Source organism: Pteropus alecto, unplaced genomic scaffold (genome assembly GCF_000325575.1).
Source record: "Pteropus alecto unplaced genomic scaffold, ASM32557v1 scaffold78, whole genome shotgun sequence".
Classification (NCBI taxonomy): domain Eukaryota; kingdom Metazoa; phylum Chordata; class Mammalia; order Chiroptera; family Pteropodidae; genus Pteropus; species Pteropus alecto.
Genome location: NW_006443124.1, coordinates 11,276,921 through 11,298,896, shown reverse-complemented (window position 1 = coordinate 11,298,896; position 21,976 = coordinate 11,276,921). Strand labels below are relative to the sequence as shown.

Below are 21,976 nucleotides of genomic sequence, written 5' to 3'. Positions count from 1 at the left end.
CAGTTTTCCAAATCAGAATAGAAGATTCCCCTGAACCAGGCAGCGAGATGCAGCATGGAAGTATTTGAACATCCATGTGCACATGTTTGACAACTTGGTTTTGGAGGGACTGAGCACTGAGGTAAAACCTGTTGGTCCAGAATAACAACAAGGTTTTGCATTTGGGACAGGAAAGTCTTCTTTGCAAGTCTCACGAGGCTGTAAATTGCAAAGGTGCTGTTATCATGTCCCAGGAAATGCATAATGTGATCATAAAGTAGCACAGACCTGTATTCATCGCAGCCTGCTGGGGAACATACAGCTTTCCCCCCTTTCCTCTTATCTTCTCCCCTTATTTGGTTTTTCTCTCTCATCCCTAGCTCACGGAGTCCCTGGTTACCTTTTTACATACTCATTACTCCCTCAAAACCCTCCAATATAGGTAACAGAACTGGATTTCTTGGAAGTCACCTCAGCCATTTGTGACCTGTTGGAAACCAGGAAGTAAGCAATAAGTGAAAAAGGCAGCCAGAAAGAGAGTGAGACCGGGGAGAGAAGATCAAAGTCCGAAATTAATTAACATTTATTGAGGACTCGTGGACTTGCTATGTTCAAGGCACTGTGCTAAGCTCATCACATTATTTTGTTTGAAGTTCCCCAAAGCCCTTCTGTTTGCACCTCCAGATCTGCTGTCTACCCACTCCACCTGCTCTGTGCCCCGGGAGGCGGACCTGTGCGCACTGCATCACCATCTACCTCGCCTCTGGCTTCTGGCTGGGTTTGGCCAGTAGGAATACTGGCAGGAGACTAGTGGACATAAATTTTTTTCCCCTGTGTCCCCATTGGGTCACTACAGGCCAACTGCATCCTCCACTGGAGCCCACAGCTCCTGCCAGACACCTATTCTGACAGCTGCTATCTCTGGATTCCCTTACCTCTTCCCATCCTCCCCAGCTTCATCTAACAGCTCCCTGCCGTCGCTAGCCCTAAAGTGCTTGACTGTCTCTTGTTGGTTTCCTTAAACCCTGTTTATGGCAAATATGATAAACTTTATGAGGTAAGCACTGTAATGTCCCTGTTGTAAGACAGGGAACCCGAGGCTCAGAGAAGTCTAATAACGTGTCCAAGGGCACACATCTGGTTCATGGTAGAACTAGGACTCAAATCCAGGTGTTCCTGATACGTGTGACTAAGCACGTGCATGTATAGTCATTATATCACATTGCTTCCCGCACACTAAAGACCACCTCCCCAGACTCCACTAAATATCCACTTGCTCTTGTATTTTGTTTCCCAATCCACAACCATGTAAAAGGAGCAAAAATTAAAAGTGGGTGCTAAAGGCAGGCTTTCGAGTAAAGTGTGAGAAGTGACTGGTGACAGTCTGAGATGGAGAAAAGGCGTAGTAATTACTAAAAATAGGAATAAGAATTCAAGAAGCCCTCAGAGCCCACCTTGCTCTGTCTTCTGTGCATCCTGGGGGTGGCGGTGACATCACAGCCCTCTGGAAACCGTATTCGCCAAAAGAATTAACTCGGGCTTGCCTGAATCTCCCGACACCGGTCCTTATTTTAATGGCCAGTTTTCATGCTTAGTTTGTGACAACCCAAGCACAGAGAAGAGGTTCTTTTTAGTTCTGAAACTGCTGATTCAGTTTACATGAGGATTTTACTTTTTAAGGAAGTTTCAAAAACACCTAAAATTTAATTGTAACCCTAGTTTAGCTAGAGAATCCCTGGGTGCAGAATTTTCTCCATTTCCCAAAATTTGTAGAAGCTGACATCACTTGAGGTTGGAGGGAGACTGTGGGTAGAAAGGCCAGGAGTCACTCAACAGGCAGAAGCGCCTTCACCCTGGGAATCTGCCCGTGCAGCTGTATGGAGGCTGTTACCAAGACAGTCAGCTCTTGACCGTCTTGGTGGCATGTCTGGCCAGCCCTTCAAGCTCTTAGCTAGAGGAGACCACGAGAGGGCTACTTTACATTTATTTGGTTATTAGCAACTTTGACCCTTTTAAAATCTTTACCACTTGTATTTCTTTTGATAATTCTGTTCGCATGTATGTTAGAACTGCTAGTTGCTTTCCAATGTCCATTCCCCCTTCTTTCTGAGTTACAAACCCAGTTTTTAGCTGAGCCCTGAGTTGCTACCCAACTCAAAAATGATGTTTCCCAGGCTCCCTCACAGCTAGGTATGGCCATGTGACTGAGGTCTGGCCAGTGAAGTGTAAGTAGAAGTATCATGTGGGACTTCCAACAAGTTCCCGTAAAAGGGGAGGGTGTGCCCTTCTACCCTTTCTCCTTCTCTCCATCCTGCTTCCTTAAATAAAGGCATGATGACCAGAGCTCTAGCAACCAATATGAAAGCTTTACCCTAGAGATGGGGCAGAATCAACTGGAAGAAGCCTAGCTCTCTAGTAACTCTTGGAGCCACCATATAAGCCCTGGACTGACAACCTCTGGACTTTTTTTTTTTTCTTAATGTGAGAGAGAAGTAAACTTCCATCTTGTTTAAGCCATGGTCGTTTTCTGTTGTACGTAACTGAACCAAATTTTAACTAACACAAAATGCTCTGTTTTTCTTCTGGAGCATTTTTTAAAAATTACTTATCTGTGTTTTTTACATATAAATGATATTACTCTCTGTAAATGTTGTAAATATTCTCCCCATTTTTTCTCGCCTTTTGATTTTGTTTATGAATTTTGTTTTTAAAGGATAGGTGTTTATGTTTAATGTTGTTAAAATTGCCAGACTTTAAATATGCTATTCATTCTTGTATTCGAAGTCTTTCTCTATTAAGCTCAGATAAATAGTCACCATTATTTTTTCTAGTTTTTTGTTTTTTTTTATGAGTTCACTGTTTCTGTTTAGCATTTTAGTTCATTGGTGAGTGCTGTTGCTGAGTTTTGAATCTTTTGTAGGTCATGCGTTTCTAGCCCTAACTACTCTCTTGAGCTGTAGGACAGGAGCCAGCGTCATCTCGAATTTACACCACCTGTCCGGGCCTGAGCCTCGCGAAGGCCAGCACGCTCAGCACATGTAGCCCCTCCTGCTCTGGTCACCTGCCCACTATCCAGAATAACCCTCTGGGCCTCCAGAACTTCTATCTGCCACCCTGTGTTCATCTCCATTCCAACTTATCTCTAATTCCTATTTACCTAGACCAGGCCTTGACAGACTTCCCAATTCTCCTGGGAGCTTTTTGTTATTTTTCTTTTCTCTAGAAAGGCAATATGAAGGATTTTTATACTTTTTCTCAAGTAGACATGGAGCTTTTTAAATTAACATTCTGTTTTCTGATAAGAGAAACGAACCATCTAAAAACTTGGAAAATGCAGAAAAGCAAAATAAAAATGAAAGCCAGAATCTCTCTTATTACTACAACTTTGTAAATCCACATCAGGTAAAAAAATGAAAGCCCTTCCACCCAAAGAAGTGACCTCTAGAAACAGTTGATGTGTCTTCTTCCCAATTAATTTATGCAAACAAATGCAAACTATATGCATAACTTTGTTCATGAAAACTGGATCATGTTATATACTTTGGCAACTCGCTTTTTACAAATAGCAATAAATTGTGTACCTCTTTATAACACGGTACAGAGATCTACTGCATTCTTTTTAGAGGTTACATGGTATTATTCCACTGCATGGATGTACATTGTTTCATCTTTCCTGCTGCAGATGAACATAGAGCTTTCCAATGTTACGCTAATATGTATGAGGCTACTATGCACATCCTCATCCTTATACTTTTATGCATTTGTGCTGGTGTTTCTATAAGATTTCTAAGATGGGGATTGTTGAGTTAAATTGTAAAGGCTGCCAGTTGCCTCTTGTCAAAACCTTGTACCGATAAATGCAGCGTCCTTTTAAGTGAACTCTTTACCACCCATTCCCTCCCCACTGGTTCATTCCTCACTCTGCTGCTGGGTTACTTTTATAAATTCGGATATGATCATGGCTTCCCCTGTTTAATGGCTCCTCACTGCCAGCAAAACAGAGTTCAGACACTGGGCATTCATCCAGGATCCTTCTCAGGCAGTTTGGGTCCTCTGGGAAGCAGATACCAGGATGGAATTTGAAGTGCAGATTTGTTGGGGGTGGGGGTGATGATGCTTGTGAAAGATAAAGGGAAGGGAGCAGGAGTAAGGAGGGAGAAGGCTGCCTTCAGACTGCAGTCGAGATGGAACTCTTGAAAAAGAGACGGGGAAGAAAGGAGAATTGGTAAGGAAGACCCTTCTACTGTGATGCAGCTTTGAGAACGCCTCATCCAGCCCAGTGGGAGCTCCAGCACAAACATTGCCCGTTACAGGAGTCCCACGTTGGGCAGAAATGGACAGGCCCTAGCAGTCCTGCTATAATCTGCCATTGGCTGGGAGCTTCCCAGGAGGCAGTGTGACCTTGACTTGAGTAGTACGGCAGAGGCTGTCACTCCGTGCAGTGGGTTCTCTGAATGGCACTTGTCCATGGCTATCATAAACTGCAGTCTGCCTTTTATGTTCTCCTTCTCTGCTCCCGGACCCCCTGCCCTGATGCCACTGGCCCGACTACATGCCATGCCCCACACGACCAACTGACCAGACCACCTCCTGCCCCAACTCTGACCTTTCTCACTCAATTCTTTCTGTCTGGAATGCCGCTCCTTCCCAACTGTACCCATCAAAATCCTAAGACATCTCCAAAGCCCATCTCAAGTGTCACCTCTCTGGGTCACCTTCCCTGATCCCACCATGCAGAATGAATTACTCCTTGCTCCTGTGGTGCTGTTTGTAGATTAGTCTTCCCAGGTTGGAGTACTCTTAACTGCTCTTTTCTCAGATTCTTGTCCTCTCAAACCTCAAAACCTAGCCCAGTGTAGGTACGCAGTAAGTGTGGCCTGAACCATTTCCCTGCTCTCTCAGAGCACCTTGAGGTTGCTGAACTCCGACTCCTGCAGTAGTTGGAAGCACCCAGTCCACAGTCAATAGATGTTTGATGAATTGTCTGGGACCTCCTATGGGTGGAGCGAGGTAGGCAGAAAGGTGCCAGGGAGAGTGTATACTGTCATTGGGGATCACCTAGTTTGGTACCCAGTCAAAGTTTTAAGACTAGAGCGTGTCTTCCTCTGTTTATGTTTTTCTTAATGATTTGGAAAGACCCCAAAGGTTTTTTTTTTTTTTAAGTCATCATTTTAATTGCCCCTGGTCAACATATGGGAACTTTGGGGGTGGGGGTGCTTCCCTTTTTCAGCCACATTTTTATGAGTTGGGATTTTGCAGTTCTTCATCACTCATTCTCCTTATGGGTGTAAGAAGAGCCATTACGATCCCTGGGGTGAGATCTCCAGGTCAGATGAGTAATCGTTTTCTGATGGGGTGTTCATGGAGTGGCGGGAGTTAGGAGGGATGGAAATATTTTTCCTCTTCCTCTTTCTCACACCTACCAGTGTTAAGAACTTCCCTGGGAGGGAACCTGTGGGAAGTGGCAGAGGGTTTCCTGGGCGGGCATAGTAGGGCTGACATCAGGGCTTGGTGGGGATGAGGGTGGGTGGTAGAGAGAACAGAGGGGAAGAACCACTGGCCCAGTCTCCCCACTCTCCTTTAGACGTCTCTTGGCCACTGTCCCTCAGCTGAAGGAGACTAGCACTGGGGTGGCCACACCCTCCACTCTCCCCTCAACCTTTTTAAGCTGTTGGCCCTCAGGGAAGACCCTGTGGCCTCAGGGCCCTGTGCCTCTGCCTTCTCTATGAGGATGTTCAGTGCTAGTGGAAGCAGGGAGGTCCCAGGCTGAGGCCTTGGCTGTTGGTGCTAGCCTGGCGATGGGTAGGGATTCTTAGACACGGTGTAGTGTCAGGAAGCCTGTCGTAGGTCCACAAGCTCGTCTTCGAGGTAGCGAACCTACCCTCTGCCCTCAGGTTTTATCAAATTGTGCATTTGGTGGAGGCCTTACTCTCATCAGATTATTATTTTTTTTACCCGAACGGTCTATGATCCAAACCACTGCTTTAACCCAAAGAAGAATAGTCTTTCTAATACAGAAAAGGTTATTTTCCTACCAGAGCCAGATGCTAATTGGATGGCCGGCACTGAGTAACGGAGATCCCAGGGTAATTCCACAAAGAAGCCCAGCTCGTCACCTTCACATTGTTATTGTCCCCAGGAACTTTGCATTCCTCCTGTAATATTGTGGTTTAGAGACCATATGGATTCAGTTGGCATGGATCCAGAGAGCTGAACCCCTGAAAGTTGGACCAAGTGGTTGACACCCCCCTCTCCAAGGAGGACAACCCAGAGACAGACCAGACCCTGCAGGTGTGTGGAGCAGGAGTAAGGAGCTGTGCTGCCCCTGGTGAACATGGAATATCTATGAGAATAGAACATTCCTAGGCTTTTAAGTAAATTCCAGCATAGTCATTCTAGAAACCCCTAAATACCAAGTTCTGGGTAGATTCTGGTCTCCATTTCAGGAAGACAGCTCTGATATTCCCAGAAACTGTCGGGAGTGTATGGTGCTCAAGGAAGGGAAAGAAACCCAGGAAAGGGGGAAAGAGCATAAAAAGAAACTTCTCGAATTGGAGTAAAGTATTGAATCCAATTGCCAAAGCGCAGATCTTTAACTCGACAGCCTCTCCAATTCTGACAACCCCTCTACTTTTAGTTTTGAAGTCTTGGCCACAATTATAAATAGGGTGCCATGTCTGTTGAGACTTCCCAAGAGTTACATAAACGGTTCGGGTGGTTATATTTTTTTAAACAACAGTTTCTGAAAACACTGAAAAAAAAAAATCCCACTTATTCAACAGTCTGATGCCTGAGCCAGCCCTAGGAGTCCCTGGGAAGGCTTGCAGAATCACTTCCGCCCGCCCGCAGTGGGGGCAGGGCCCTGGTTTGGTCAGGAAGCTCAGAGAACGTCTGGGAGGAAGAGGGAGGAGGAGCCCTCAGATTGCTCCTGGTTAGGCAGCTGCATCTTGTCACCAGCAGAGAGCAGGGGCCCAGGATGCAGCAGACATAGGTTTTCTGGGGACGTGGCCCTCTCGGGAGGAAACATGTCCTCCAGGCAGGCTCTTCCAATCTGATATCCAATGTGACAGTAGAAACGGGGTCCCTGGGCCCCAAAGTCATGATGGGAGCCTCCCATCTTTCTTAAGGTCTTAGCAGCCTAAGTAGCCTTGAGAGTGTCTCAACCCTGAGGGGCTGGGCTTCATCTGAGAAATGCCTGTGTCTCTCTTGACACATCCCAGTCACCAACCCCTGTCCTCACTCCAGTAGCCTCTGAAAAGCCATCTAGACAGGAAAATTGGTCTTACGTACCAGTGGGAGTGGCTTAAAGAAGAGATAGCAAGAAGACCCTGCTGCCTCAAAGCCCTCCTCCCCTCAGGTTGCAACTGTACTTTTGCCCTTAGGATATATTTTCAGCTAATAAGCTTGCTCCTTCCCTAGGTGTTATTCTGGAAGTCCAGTTAGCGAAAGATGCATTACTCATTAGTGTAAATTAACTTTAGCAAACTGATATGCTCTATTTAAAGAGGGCCTGGTCCTGTGGTTCTCAGCCTCTTTGAGAATGCACACCTCTTCTAGAATCTAAGGAAATAGATGGACTCGTTCCCCGGGAAAATGCACAAACATCCAGAATTTTGCCAGCCGTTTGTGAATTTCAAGGACCCCTTTGATCCTACCCTGGAGTTCTGAGTTCTCACGAGGATGGTAACTGGGAAAAGGTGCTCGTGAGGGGTAGATACCAGGGATAAACAAGGAACCTGGATGCTGCTAGAGGTCACTTTGTGGTTTTCCCCAAGACCAGTAATATGATCATATCAGAAATGAATGGCGCCTGGCCGTAGTCACTGCCCTGCCCTAAGGAGAAGGTGTGCTCTGTCGGCAGTGATGTTGGGACCACATCCTGAGCGCCCAAGAGCACGTGCAGTAAATCTCCATAAAGCTGGATGGGGAGAAAACAGCCCTGGGGACACTGGAGCGGGCTTTCTGCTGGAGGAGGCAGAAGACAGCTTATGTCATATGGTGGGTTGGGGTCCTTTTGGCGAGGTAACAGGGGCTACCACCGACCTCTCTCCAAGCAGAAGAGGTAGGGGCGTGGCCACTCCAGCCTACATACTCATAACCTCGAGTCTGAGATCTCTTTTATTTTCTTTGGGGAAGTCAGTTTTGAGAGGCAGCTTGTAATTCCCTGGGTATTGTTCTGTTCAAACTGGGGGAAATATGGGGAAAGTTTTTGGATCTAGACTTCATCCAAAAGCATCACAGGGGATTTTTGGAAGTGAAACCAGCACAGTTATCATCTGTAGTCCCGTGCTTGCTATGCGAAGCCCCTCCTGTCTGTGACTCAAGGAGGAGAGAATTTCCCCTTCTTCAGCCAGCTGGACAGGCGTCAACACTGCTCTCTTTGTAAGCTCTGGCCAAAGGAGCAGGAGCAGGGCCTTGACTATGAGGAGTCTGCAGGGTTTGGGGGGCTGGACCCAGTTGAACACACATGAAAAGGGGTGGTCCTTCTCTTTACGGTCAGCCAGGGTTCCCCTGCCTCTACAGAGCCATACCCAGCACCCGGCATGGCACCCCTGCCAAACTAGGCACCTGCACATGCATGCTGAACTGATTAGAGGTTCACCTCTCACTTACATCACACCATAGAAGAAAGTCCAGGCTTTTCACGTCACACTCAAGTGGGCACGGCCTCACGATCAGATGCCCACCCTCTCTTAAGGCTCACCATCAAGCTTTCTCCTTCACTTCTTGGAGTTTTGAATATTAGTGATTTTTGTTACTATTTCTATGTTCACTGGATTTCTTGATGTTAAAATAAAGATTTCCTAAACAGGATACACAAAGATGAAAAGATAGATAAATTGATCTTTCCTGAACTTTTGTTCATCAAAAGTACCATTGAAAGAGTGAAAAGGCAAGCCACAAGCTGACATCTTCAGTAACGTACCTAACAGAGGCCTCGTATCCAGAACGTACAAAGAATCCTGCAAGGCAATAAGAAAAGACAGACAAAATAGGTAAAAGTCTGGAACAGGAACATATTAAAAGTGGATATCCAAATAGCCAAGAAACAAATGAAAACTTATAAGATACCACTATACATCGACCCAAAGGACTGAAGCTTTAAAGACTGATATTACCAAACATTAGCAAACCCTCATACATTTCTGGTAGGACTGTAAATGGGTATAAACACTTTGGAAAACTGTTGAGCAGTATCTACAAAAGCTAAGAGTCTACCCATCCCATAAATCATCAGCTCCACTTCTAGGTATGTACTCAAGAGGAATGTATGCATATGTCCACCAAATTTGTAGTATTTTTATTTATAAAAGCCCCAAACTGTAAACAACTCAAATGTCCATCAGTAGAATAAACAAATTGTGTCATATCCGTACAATGGAATACCTCGCATTTTTTAAAAAGAACAAATTATAATGACACCTAACAACATTAATGAATCTCACAGACATGTTGAGTGAAAGAAGCCAGACACCAAAAAAAAAGTACCTATTATATGATTCTAAGCCCCTAGGGGCAGGACCACACCTTTTATCTCGGAAGCCTCGGCTCCTGACACAGTTCCTGCCACATACAGCCGGCCCTCGGAGTTGTTTGTTGACAGAGTGAGTGACGTAAGACATGGCCTTTACTCCTGAAGGTGTTTTCAGAGTAAAGTTTGTGTGTGTGCTAGAGTGGACTCAGTCTGGGGAGACAGTTCACAAATGCTCACTGTTCACTGTAAAATGAAGCAGAAATTTTGTGCCATAAAGAGAAGCACAAATGAAGCCCTTTCACAAGCATGGGGCTGTGGGTTCCAGGAAGAGGCATTCGCAGGTCCTCGGGGGACTAGGAGGGCTTCCTGAAAGAGATAATACTGAGCTGAACTTTGAAAGGTGGTTGAGATGACAACAGGCAGAAAAAGCCTGAGAAGGGGTCAGCCCAGGCTCAGGGAATGGCATACCAGGCTGTTCTCAATCTTGGGTGTATGTCAGAATCACCTGGAAGACTGGGGAGAGCACAGACAGCCAGGCCATGCCCCAGAGACTCTGACTCAGTAGGTCAGGGGTAGGGCCTGATAATCTGCATTTCTGACAAGTCCCAGGCGAGGCTGATGCTGCTGGTCTGGGAACCACACTTGATAACCACTGGCTTAAGCCAAAGCCAGCCCGTCCAGGCAGTTACATCTCACCTGAGCCACAGCGTTAGGTAAGTGAAGTGCAAGATGGGAGGAGGTAGGGGCAGGTGGAAGGGGCCGTGGCCTGGAGGCCTTTGGCTATTATCTGAGGAGTTTAGACCTAATTCTATAGACGTAATGTAGGGCCACATGAATAGACAAGTATAATAACTGGTCTCTGGGATGTCCCACATCAGGGTCTGGGTGCCCTCGACCTGAAGCTTAAAGGCTGCACAGATGTGCAGATATAAACACAGATAGACTTTGGTCTTGTAGAGACCAGCCTGCAGAGAGAGACACAGTTTACCCTGACGGACAGACAAGGATTGAAGAAAGGCATTATTTTAATGGGACATCGGGACTACTTGTAGCCATACAATACAGACATGCTGTGGGGATGGCAAGGGAAGAAGAATCCACTGATCTGACCATTCAGATAAAAGCAGCAGTTTTACTCTCAATAAAGAGACAATTGCTCTGAATTTTTCTTTCTCGTGGCCCATAGCCCTCCCAGGTTCCCGAGGACAAGGATGTCACACCACACACACACCCGTTTCTATCATCAGGGAGATACCTAGACCCAGGAGGTTTCCCCAAGTGGTCTCTTTGGCCAGGGAAGGAGGAGTTAGTCCCCCAGGGGGTGGGGGTTGGGAGGGAGGCACACTCTGTGAATACCCCAATTGAAATGCCTCCACCCTTCCCCAAGTCACCCTGGTCAGGACGTTGGACCAGCAGGACTAGCCCTTTCCGAATGACCCAGGTGCAAAAAGCAGCTGCCATCTGTCATCTTGTAGACTGGCTTCCAGTAACACCTGCAATAAGCTACACTTACCAAGTAGCAACTTTCTGCAAAGTAATCTACTGGGTGTGGTAGAGACACAGATGAGTCAGCAAGGACCTGCCCTCCAGAAACCTATGGTTTAACGGGGGGGAGGGGAGACAGGCCATTCTTGGTCATTAAAAACTCTTCTACCTGGTCCCTTGTTTCCTCGTCAGCATCCCTGGCTCAGGTCTAGCTGTGTCCTCTTCCTCACTTTCCATGTTGGCAGTTGGGGGCTCTCACTCATTCAGTAGGGTCCTGGGATTACAGGGATGGGTAAATCAAGAGGCTTGTGGTCTAGCGGGGAGCCCTTCCTGTCCCATAGCTGGAGATAGGCCAGTCTTGAGCAGGTACCCTCAGCCACTAGCCCTGCTGCTGAGGTAAGCCGAGTCTCTTGCCTTTGCACCAGCCTGTTCCAGAGCAGCCAGACCACGGGCCTCTGGGGGCCATGGCTGCTGCATACATGGTGATCGCAGGAGGATGAGACCACTGGTGTCCTGCCGACTCCCCGAAGACATCCTTCCTCTTGGAGTTCTGCTTGCCTTTTCCCACGGGACATAGGAACTGGCTCGCTTCCTCATAACCCCCCTCCCACCACTCCCACTTGCAAGAGAATCACCTAGAACAGAGCAGGGGAGCAGAAATCAGAACCAGATTTAAATCTTGCTCTGCTACTTCCCGCGTGAGACTGGGGCAAGGGACCTAACCTTTCTTAGTCTCAGTTCCCTCATCTGTAGAATGGAGATAAATGACCTTGTTGCTCAGAAGCACAGAAGATATAGAGGCAAAATTCCTGTCTTTAAACTGCCCTGGAGCCTAACTGGGGGGTCAGACAAGCACACACGCAGTGTGATGTGGGCCATACCAGAGGCGTGTTTGGGGTGCAGCAGTGAGCGGAGCAGAGGCAAACTCATTCTATCTGACAAAGGGAAACTGCAGAGCTTCCTGCCTTGCTGTGGGGTGTGGGGCATGGTGGAAGCAACTCTCCAGGGCTTTGGACTCTATTGTTTGTTGAACATCAGACCCTGTGTCAAGTATTTTACCCATGTTTTATTTAGTCCTCGCAACAAGACTGTGAGACAGGTGTTATCATCACCATTTTACAGATGAGCAAACTGAGGCCCAGAAAGGATCATGCATCCATCTGGCATAGTACTTATTGAGCATCTACTCTGTGCTAAGTGTTGCAGATAAAACAGTAAACAAAACAGACCCAAATCTCTCCCTCCTGGAGCTCGTATTCCATAAGGAAGTCACTTGCCCAAGACGAGGCTGGAATGTGCCAGAGCTGGGATTCAAACCCAAGTCTGGTGTCCTCCTGGGCTTGTGCTTTTCCCACCTCACCCCAGAACTCACTGCCCCTCGGGACACTCCTCCCATGGGGGACGTAGGCCATCCCTGCCAGGCCCTCTGAGGAATTCATGGATCCAGGAGCAAGGCTGGGTCCGGGATAGGAGGGGTGCTGGATTTCTTTGGAGCCCTGTTTCCTGGCAGCCCTGCACCAAGGGAAGCCTGAATGCCTGACCACTGGGATATTTCCCCCAGGGAGGGATGGAGGGAGGAGCTTCCTAAGGGGATTTCAAGGGAGGATGGGGGTGCTCAGTTAGAGAGTGACACCCTCTTCCTGGCTGAAGTGGGGAATCCCTTTGGATTTCACTGGGTTTATGGGAGGGACCTACCATTTTTCCACTGCTCAGGCCATTGAGGGAGAAAAACAAGACTAGGGTAGATCAGAGCATTAGATCAGCCTCTGGCATCTCAATGACCTCTGGGCTCCTTGGCTCAGCTATGCCCTTACACTGCCCTCAGCCGCAGGCTGCCTCTTGATCTCAGGAGACCTGTGGCACCCCCACTGGGCAGTGACATTTTCTTTTAACCCAAGGAAACAATCGGAGATTTGCAAGCTCCTCCGCTAAGAAAAAAAAAGACATAGGATTGTTCGTTATAGCCTTTATTCATACTAGCAGTCATTTGAAAGCAATCTAAATGGCCAATGTTTGGGGATTAAATAAAATATGGTAAAAGTATGCATTCAATGAAATACCATGCAGTCACTGAAAATCATCAGGTAGCAGAAAATTAAATGACATGGGAAGAGCACTCATAATAGATTTAGTCAAAATTCATGACTAAAACAATGTATACAAAACAGAATTCATGACAGGATCTCATTTAAAAAAAAAAAAAAACATGTCTGTATATGCATAGAAACTGTCCAGAAGGATGCATACCAGTGGCGAACAGTAGTTGTCCCAGGGTAGTAGAATTGTAAGTGACTTTTGTTTTCTTCTGTTTTCAGTATTTTCCAGTTCCTTCAGTGAAAATGCATGTCTTTTGTAATCATGCAGAAAAATCCCCACAGTGGAATTTAGAGAGAGAAAAGATAGAGAATGTCATCTTTCGGCTGTACTTAGATGGCCCCAGGCTCTACCCAGCCTTGGGAGATTGGAAAGCCCGAGAGTAGTGTGGGAGGGGCCATCTGGAAGAGAAGTACCCTCGTCCAGGTCTCATGTCACCTGACCACACAACCTGGCTGAAGGAGGCCCCTCCCACACCTTTTCTCTCTCTTTCACCCCATTTTATCATCTTCATTGCACTTGTCCACATCTGAAGTGACCTGCCTGCTTTTCTGTTTCCTTGGTGATTATTTGCCTCTTCCACCAGCAAGCTCATGAGAGCAAGCCCCTGCCTATCTTGCTCCCTCTGACTCCCATCAGGAGAAGGGGCCCAAGTGAGATCTTGGTTTCTAACGAACGGAGCAGCCCCAAACTATGGGCGTTGATCCTAAGGCTACCTGTGACAGTGGGAACATGGGAATAACTTCATAGGAGTCTAGAAACAGGCAGGTAGTCAGCTCATGGGGCCAGCACTGCATGAAGCTCAGCAACCTGGAGCACCTGGCCCAGCCTGATAACAACGGCTGCCATTGACAGGTGCTGTGGAAATGCCAGCTTTGCGCTTGCTTTTTCTAGAATAGTGAAGGGAAGATAGAAGCAATTTTCATATCATCCCTTTCCCCTTTGCTTCCAGCACTTCCGCTGCGGCCGGCCCACTCTGTCCTCCACTTCAGCCCCTCTCTTGAACTTGTTCTAATCAGGTTCGCATCCCAGCCATTCTGCTGAGTCTGCCCCTGATCAGGATCACCTGTGACTCCAAGACGCTAAATCCGATTGTTAATCCTCTGTCCTTGTATGACTTGACCTATCACAATCGATCGCCCCACCCTCCCTGAAGCCCTTTCTCCTGATTTTCCTCCTATAGTACTTGCTACTTCTCAGTGTCCTTTGTTGAACAATTAGCTGGGGCTCAATCCTTGGACAGCGTCTCTGTTCAGTCCCTTGGTGATCTCATCCTTTGTCATGACTTTAAAAAGCTACCTGCTGAGCTCTTGCAAATCTTCATTTCCAGCCTGAACCTCTCCCCTGAACTCAAGACTCACGTACCCTACAGTCCTCTCCACTTGAGCGTCTAAAAAGCATCTTATATTAATGTGTCCAAAACCGAGTTCCTTATCTTACTCCCAAACATGCTCCATCAGCAGACTTCTGCAGTTCGATAATGGCAGTTCCACCCTCCCATTTGCTGAGGCTAAACGTCTGAATCCTCTTTGACTCCTTTATTTCATATCCTACTCCAATCCATCAGCAAATCCTCTTGGCTCAGTCCTTCTATGCAGCCTCTCTAGTCCAAGCCATGATTATCTCCTGCCAGGATTTCTGCCTGCGTTCTACCTATGCTACCCGGTTTATTCTCAACGCAGCATCCAGAGCAATCTTGTTAAAATGTGAGTCATATCATGTCACTTCTCTATATAAAACTTCCCAGTGGCTCCCATCTGAGTCAAAGCTCAAGTTCATGCAAGGGCCTTCCTTTAATGCCCTGCACACTCTGGAGCCTCTCACTACCTCTCTGATCCCCTCTCTTACTTCCCCTTCACTCACTCTGCTCTGACCACATCACCCTCCCCACTGAGCTTTATCACATCAGGCAGGCTCTCACCTCCGGGCCTTTGCACGTGCTAGTCCCTCCATCTGGAAAGCTTCTTTCCCATTAACTCTCAGGGCTCATGTCCTCATTTCTTTCAAGTCTTTGTCCATAATTTACCTTTCCACATGTCTGGTCTGGGCTTCCCTGCCCACATTATTTAGAATTTTGGCACTTCTTCCCATTTTCTGCTCCAACATCCCCTTTCCCCCTCTTCTGCTTTATTTTTCCTCCAGAGCTCGTACATCTGCTGACTAGTATATATTTTATTTATGTATTTAGTTAGTTAGTTAGTTACTTAGTTAGTTACTTAGTTAGTTACTTAGTTGTTGGTCTCCCTCAGTAGACTGCAAGCCCCATGAGGGCAGAGAGTTTTGTCTGTTTTGTCTACTGCTGTATCCCCAGAGACCAAAGACAGTGCCTGGCATACATCAGGTGCTCAATAAATATCTGATGAATGGCTATATGCACAACAATGTATGAAAAAAACACTTACCGTTTATACAGGCCTTGAGACGAGGTGGAAAGAGCGCTGGGTTTTTGCCCGCATGGAAGCATTAACATGCTAGTGAGAAAGAAATGTCCCTGGTGGAGGATGCCACTGTGTGAAGTCTTGGGGCCTGTGTCTGCCCTGAGCCAGCGTGCTGCCAACTCAGCCCCCAGTGCCTTCTGAATAACTCGCCACGGATGAGCACGTGTTACTGAACTTCTATCAGGCTTGTTTTGCCCAAAGGCCCACCCTCAGTGCTCTGCCTCAATCATTTACTTTCCTTTTATTTTATTTTTCTAGGTGCTAGAGTTTGCAGCCTATTAGAAGAAAATAGCATCAAGGTAAGAGAACAACGAGACTGTGTCTAATTTGGGACTTCTCAACTTAAAAGGCCTTGGAAGGTGTTCAGGGAAGACTAGAGTTTGATATGTTGGCAACTGCACAAAGTAAAGGTCCAGGGGACTTGTGTTGACCTCCTGGATGGAGTGTAGGCACTGGGGACAGTGAGGACGGCTCGTATAGAGGGGTGGATCATCAGGGTGGCTGTGAGGTCCGTAGACCCAGGAAGACAGTGCCTCCTTTGGGAAAACATGGCAACCTCCTCCAAGCCAGTCAATGTAGGCCACAGGTTGGCCCTGCCTGGCCCCCTCCAGGCCATTCCCCTTCCTCACTCTCTCTGGAGGTTCTGCCGGGCCTGCTAAAGTCACAACAGGCCTTGGCAGAGTGTCTGGGCCTTTTTTTCTTTTTCATGCAGAATGATTTGGTTATAGATTTAGGTGAATAAACTAGGATGCTTCCAGCATAGGGGTTCTCTGATACTGTGTTAAATCGCAGTCCAAATTTCAAAAAGTGAATGATGGATGTGGGGGAATATGCACCGACATACGCTGTTGACGCGATTGGCAAGAGGCAGCTTTTAAAAGTGCGTCTGGCCTTTAACCAAGCAATCCCACTTTCTGGAGTTGATCCTGGGAAAATAATCACATTTGTGCAAAGGTGTATGTACAAAGATATTTATAACTGCATTGTTTGTAATTGAAAAAAAACGGAAACATCGGAAAGCCCAACAAAAAGGAATTGGTCATTCAAAATCCGGCACATCCACAGAAGGGCATGTCATGCAGCAGAATGACCTAAGTGTATATTTATTGACAAGAAGGATGTTTGCATACATTGCTAAGTTAAAAAAAAAAAAAAAAAAAAGGAAGAAAGAGAGAAAAAGAAAAAGAAAATTGGAAAAAGCTTACAAACCATGCAAGGAAAGTAGCTTTAGACAGCCTGGAGGGTGGAAATTCAGATCAGTCTCTTAACCAGCGTGGGAACTCAGGCAAGTGATGTGATCTCCCTAAGCTCTGCTCCCTCCCTGTAAAATGGGCATAACAATACCTGCCTCACTGAGTTGTGAGGATTTGGCGAGATTAACACAGCTAAAGGCCCCCAGCACAGGGTCCAGCAGTGGTGAGTGCTTAGCAGCTGGGCACCCAGATGAGATGTATATATTTACCTGTGTGTATGAGCCTGGAAACATCCTGGAAATTCATAGGCAAATAGTGGTTTTATTTGGCTGGTAGAAGTATGGGTGATTTTCAATATTTTCTTATTTATCTACAAGGAATACATATTGCTTATATAATGATAATATAATAAAAAAAAGAAAGGAAGTAACAATTAAAAAGGTTAAAAAAAATAAAAATAAGAAACTGCAGTGCATTTGGCAGGCAAGCCAGCTGAACAGTGCTCTGAAGGACTGAGGCAGAGGCAGGGAGGAGCGGGAATAGGAAAGGCAGTGGATGAAGGAGGAGAAAGAAAAAGATGGTTACGCCTGAGGGCTGGTGCCCAAGCCTGTGTACCTCAGAAGTAAGGTTTAAGCCCCTGTAGGCATGTTCTCCACTTTGGCTTCTCCTGGGGGCACCCCTGGTAGGAAATATGGTGACCCAAGGCCCATCTGTTTCATCAGATGATGATGAGTGTGTGCAGTCACCTTCAGCTGCTGAGACAGCCTGACTCCAGCACATCCCGTGAGGAGCCCCGTGGCTCCGGCCCTGGGCTGGGCTCCTCACCCGCCTTCAAAAACCCAGTCTCTTGTCCCTGTCCAGAGTAGGAAAGGCAGGGAATCCAAGTTGTTTGGGTTGGGAGTGGGGAGGGGGGGTGCAAAATTAGAGACTGAGCTTATCTTTGCTAATAGTTTATTTAGCACAGGTTCACTGAGGGAATTCCACAAGCCAATAGCATATAGAATAGTCTCTCAGTAAGCCAATAAAAAATAACACTCACGAGCAATGATGGATTAATTACACTCTTGTAACAGGCAAGGGGAAATAAGAGGAAAATAGTTCAGATTTCACTGAGGTATACCTTTATGTGAGCTGGTACTTGGGAGAGATGGCTTAAGCCAACTGAGAGCTAACATCCGGCGAGCTGCCAGAGCAAAAAATAAAAGTCCCTTGTCACTAGAGCACGTTGCTAGGGAACGATGGCAGCAGTGTTGAAGGGCAAGATGATCTGTCTTCTCAGGCTGCTGTAGGACTTTCACCACTGCCATTAAGAATCACCTTTGCCCGAAGTGGAGCATGTGCCCCTAAGGTCTTCAGAGAGTTACTTAGGTCAGCAAAGAGTCGCTGTGCCCAGACGAAACTCTCAGATACTCCTCACAAACTCTCGGTCTTTATAGCCTGAAAGTCCATTTGCCACAGTGGCTCCTCCACACGTACTTGTCCATATGCCGCCAGCGGGGCTACTCAGCAGTTGGGCCACTGAGGGCTTATCAGCAACAACAGGTGAGATGATGATATCCTGACACAACTTACTTCATCCTTATATATGATAACAGGACAACTTTTTTTTGGTCCTTGCCATAAACAGGTGACTTAAAACAATTTCACTTAAGTCATAAACAAGCAGATTTGAAATCATATCAAACCAATACCCAGCACTAGTGAATTCCTGGAAGTCACCTGAAAGGGTGGCCAGCACCTCTTTTCTTTGGCAGCCTGCTAGGATCCATCCTCAAAGACAGGGTCTCCCACACAAATGCCTGCGGGAGGGGGCCAGTGAACACCCAAGGGCTGCTGTGCCGGCTCCCATCCCCACCCCACCTCCCCAGCTGCCTTACTGGCCAGTGACATCAGGACAAACTGCCATGTTGACGAGGTTTATGCCCACCCATGCCAGTTTATTGAGCATCCTTGGGACATGGCTCATCCGCATAAGTGAATTTTCCAAATTATTCAATTTAATGCCACCACATTCCAATTTTTTATTGTATTTATATTAATTAAATTTTTAATCAAGCGTATTTAAATAATGCATTCATATGATTAAAATATCAATAGTACAGGGAGGCTCATAATAAAAATCCCTTCCCCATCTTTTTCAGTCATGCACTCTCTAGAGGTATAGCCTCTTTCAACCCTCCGATTAGTTTCTATTTCTGTTCATATCGTTATTTCTTGATTTACCAGTTTTAGGCATCTGTTGACTCCTTGTGGTAGATGAGAATTGAGCTTTCCTACGAAACTCCTCCAGGTCTCCTCCCTCCATCCTCCCAATAAGAACATGACATGATTTTGGGTTAACTCAGTAGTTAACAAAGGCATATCCTTCATGTCTGCGCTATGTGTTTTGTGTCCTTGTGTTCCTGAAAAAAAAAATGTTATAGTAGTTCTTCGATAATTTTCTCCCCTCTATTTTATCTGTTGGATCTACTGGATTCATATTCTAATTTTTAAAAATATTTTCTCTCTTATTTACCCTCCCTTCACCTTTTGGGTTTACCTTACCTTCTAACCCTTCTGTTGATTTTTTTTTTTTTATTATTATGGCTTTCCTATTTTTAATATACAAATACTCATTCTTGTTATCTGATTGTTCTTTTTTCATAATAATCACATTCTTGATTTATGGATATACCATCTCCCTCTTATCTTTCTGAAGGTATTATTTATTTTTCATTTGTCTATTTGTTTTGTTTTCATAGTATTTTTGTTTGTTTTCTCTCTCTCCTTCATGTTGGAGGCTTTCCTCAAATGTTAGATGTCTGTTGATATTTATGAATGAAGCAATAAAAGCTGAATTAAATTGTGTGTTTGGGGAGAACTGGGGCTTCATGGGAAGTAAGCCAGTCTTTCCATTAACAGGCCTATAAATGTCATACTCTTTTCTCAGGAACTAGATTTCCCAACCTTGGCACTATTGATATTTTGGGCCAAATTATTTCTTGTTGTCAGGGGCTCTTATGCATTGTAGAATGAATGCTTAGCAGCATCATTGGACTCTGCCCACCAGATGCCATAGCAACCCCCCTCCCAGAGCTGTAATAACTAACAATGTCTATAAACATTGCCAAATGTCCCCTGGGGGGCCAAGTCACCCCACTGAGGACCACTACTCTAGAGCAATTCTGCTTCCAACTTCTTGTTCCCTTATCTATTACTGCATGACAAACTGGCCCAGAACTTAATACCGTAAATAGTCACCTTCTTATTATGCTGCAAGCCAGGAATTTGGAAAAGACATAACCCTTCTCTGCTCACAATATCTGGGCCTTCGGCTGAGATGACTGGACCAATTGAGGGTGGCGTGAAAGGCTGCGAGTTAGAACAGCTGGGGCCGAAGGATCCACTTCTAAGATGATTCTTCACTTGGCAGGGATAGCTGGGGCTCAGCTGGCACTGATGATCGGAGAGGCCACACATGGCCCCTCTAACACAGCGGCCTGGGAGTTGGACCTCTTATGTGGGAGCTCAGGGGTCCAGTGAGAACGTGCCAGCCAGCAATATGGAAGCTGCAAGGCCTTGCGTGGCCTGGCCTTGGAAGTCACATGGTATCGCTTCCATTATAGTCACTAGGACACTCCCTCGGGGAAGGAGACAGAGACTCACCACTCAGTGGAAGAAGCATCAAAAATCTGGAGCCATGTTTTAAACTCACCACACTCCAGTAGAGAGTGATCTGTTCCTGGGACAGGGAGGGATGTGAAGAGTGGGAACACTGAGTCCCACTGTTCAGTGTTCAGATTTGCCCTCCTCCTCCTGCTTTCATTCTCTTGTTCATCTGCCTCTCTTCTGCCTGTGTGTCTCCTGATCAGTGTCTTCAGTCTCCTGCTGTGTGGGGCAGAGCACGGGGTGGACCCGGGAGGATTCCAACCAATTTCTCTGGTTCCTTGCGCCACCCTCTCCTGTCCCTGACCCCAGCATCATAGTACCTGGTCTCCCCGAGGTCTGAACTCCTCCCGGGTCCTGGAGGTGAAGTGACTTGGCTCCTGTCAGCGTTCCCCTCTGCAGGCCCTTAAGAGACTAGCTTCCCCCATGCCGTCATTCCTCCATCCACTTTCTAGCTTCTCGGAATGTGCCGAAATCTTTATCCACTCTTCATCCAATCTTTAAGGAGAATGGTCTCCTTAACCATCCTCTTTGCTCTGAGAGTTTATACCATTTTATTTCTTTACTGGCCTTTTAGTGGCACTTCAGGAGAGAAAGGAGATCAGGACATGTGGATAAACTGACATATTTAACTGGAAGCCCTGTCGTACTTTTTTTGGATAGATATATCTCTAAATTGTGTTATAATCTCCCCTGCCCTGTTAAAGCTCTGTTAAGTAGTACAGTAACCACATTTAACCTTTTTTTTTTTGTCATAATTCAGCATTATCTTTATGAACATACATGTTTACCTTGGAATTGTCAAACTAAGCAGAGCTATTTGTCCCTCCATGATGGTGACCCAAATTCCTGTGATAAGATTCCTTAAACCTTTCTCATGATCATCTATCTCTAGCTGCCTCTTGTCCCATGTATTTGTGGTGAGGGTGCCACATTACAGCACATTAACTTCTAAATTACTTCTTTTAAATGGCTATACCAGATGACTGTGCAGGTATCCCCCACCGCCCTGCCCCTGCCCATTTTCCACCCTTCCCCACACCTCCCAGTATTTGACCTTGTGCACTGCAGCAATCAGGCTCCATGTCCTCATGCTTCCAGTTGAGTTTGGCCAATTGAAGACCCTACGGGAGATTGCAAGGGAATGTGGGGGTGCTGTAGAGTGCTTTAGCCCCCCAGCAGATCAGCAGCGTCTGTGTTCTTCAGCCTAAAGTCACAGCTCCCATCAGCCCTCTCCTACAAAAGGGGTCCCCAACCAGTCTGTGGCCTATTAAGAACCGGGTCACACAGCAGGAGGTGAGCAATGGGCAGGAAGCTTCATCTGTATCTGCAGCCGCGTGCCCCAGCGCTAGCATCACCACCTCAGCTCCACCTCAGATCATCAAGATTTTCATAGGAGTACCGGCCCCTGATGCCAAAAAGGTTGGGGACCGCTGTCCTATGGGTCTCCAGGTTCTTGCAACCACTCCCCCCTCCTCCAACCTCCTTCTCCCTCAGGCCCTGGGTAACCGCTCCCCACTGCTGCTGGCTCCTGGGTACATCTCCTTCCCTTGTTCGTCCCTTTAATCCTGCTCACACCCTTGTTCACAGTCCTTCATGAAGCTCTCCTGTCACCTGTGGAGTGCACATCTGTTTTCTACTGGGACTCTGGCCATACAGAAACTTTT

The 21,976-nt window shown here is 46.5% G+C and overlaps 1 long non-coding RNA gene across 1 annotated transcript in view; it reads left to right on the top strand.

The window, feature by feature from the left end:
- The window catches only part of LOC107196504, a 30,245-nt gene extending 10,347 nt beyond the window's left edge, over nucleotides 1-19,898 (top strand). The window contains exons 2-3 of the long non-coding RNA XR_003043462.1: nucleotides 15,730-15,770; nucleotides 18,101-19,898. This is a non-coding gene — a long non-coding RNA (uncharacterized LOC107196504). The remainder of the gene's footprint in view (nucleotides 1-15,729; nucleotides 15,771-18,100) is intronic.
- The last annotated feature ends 2,078 nt before the right edge of the window (nucleotides 19,899-21,976 follow it).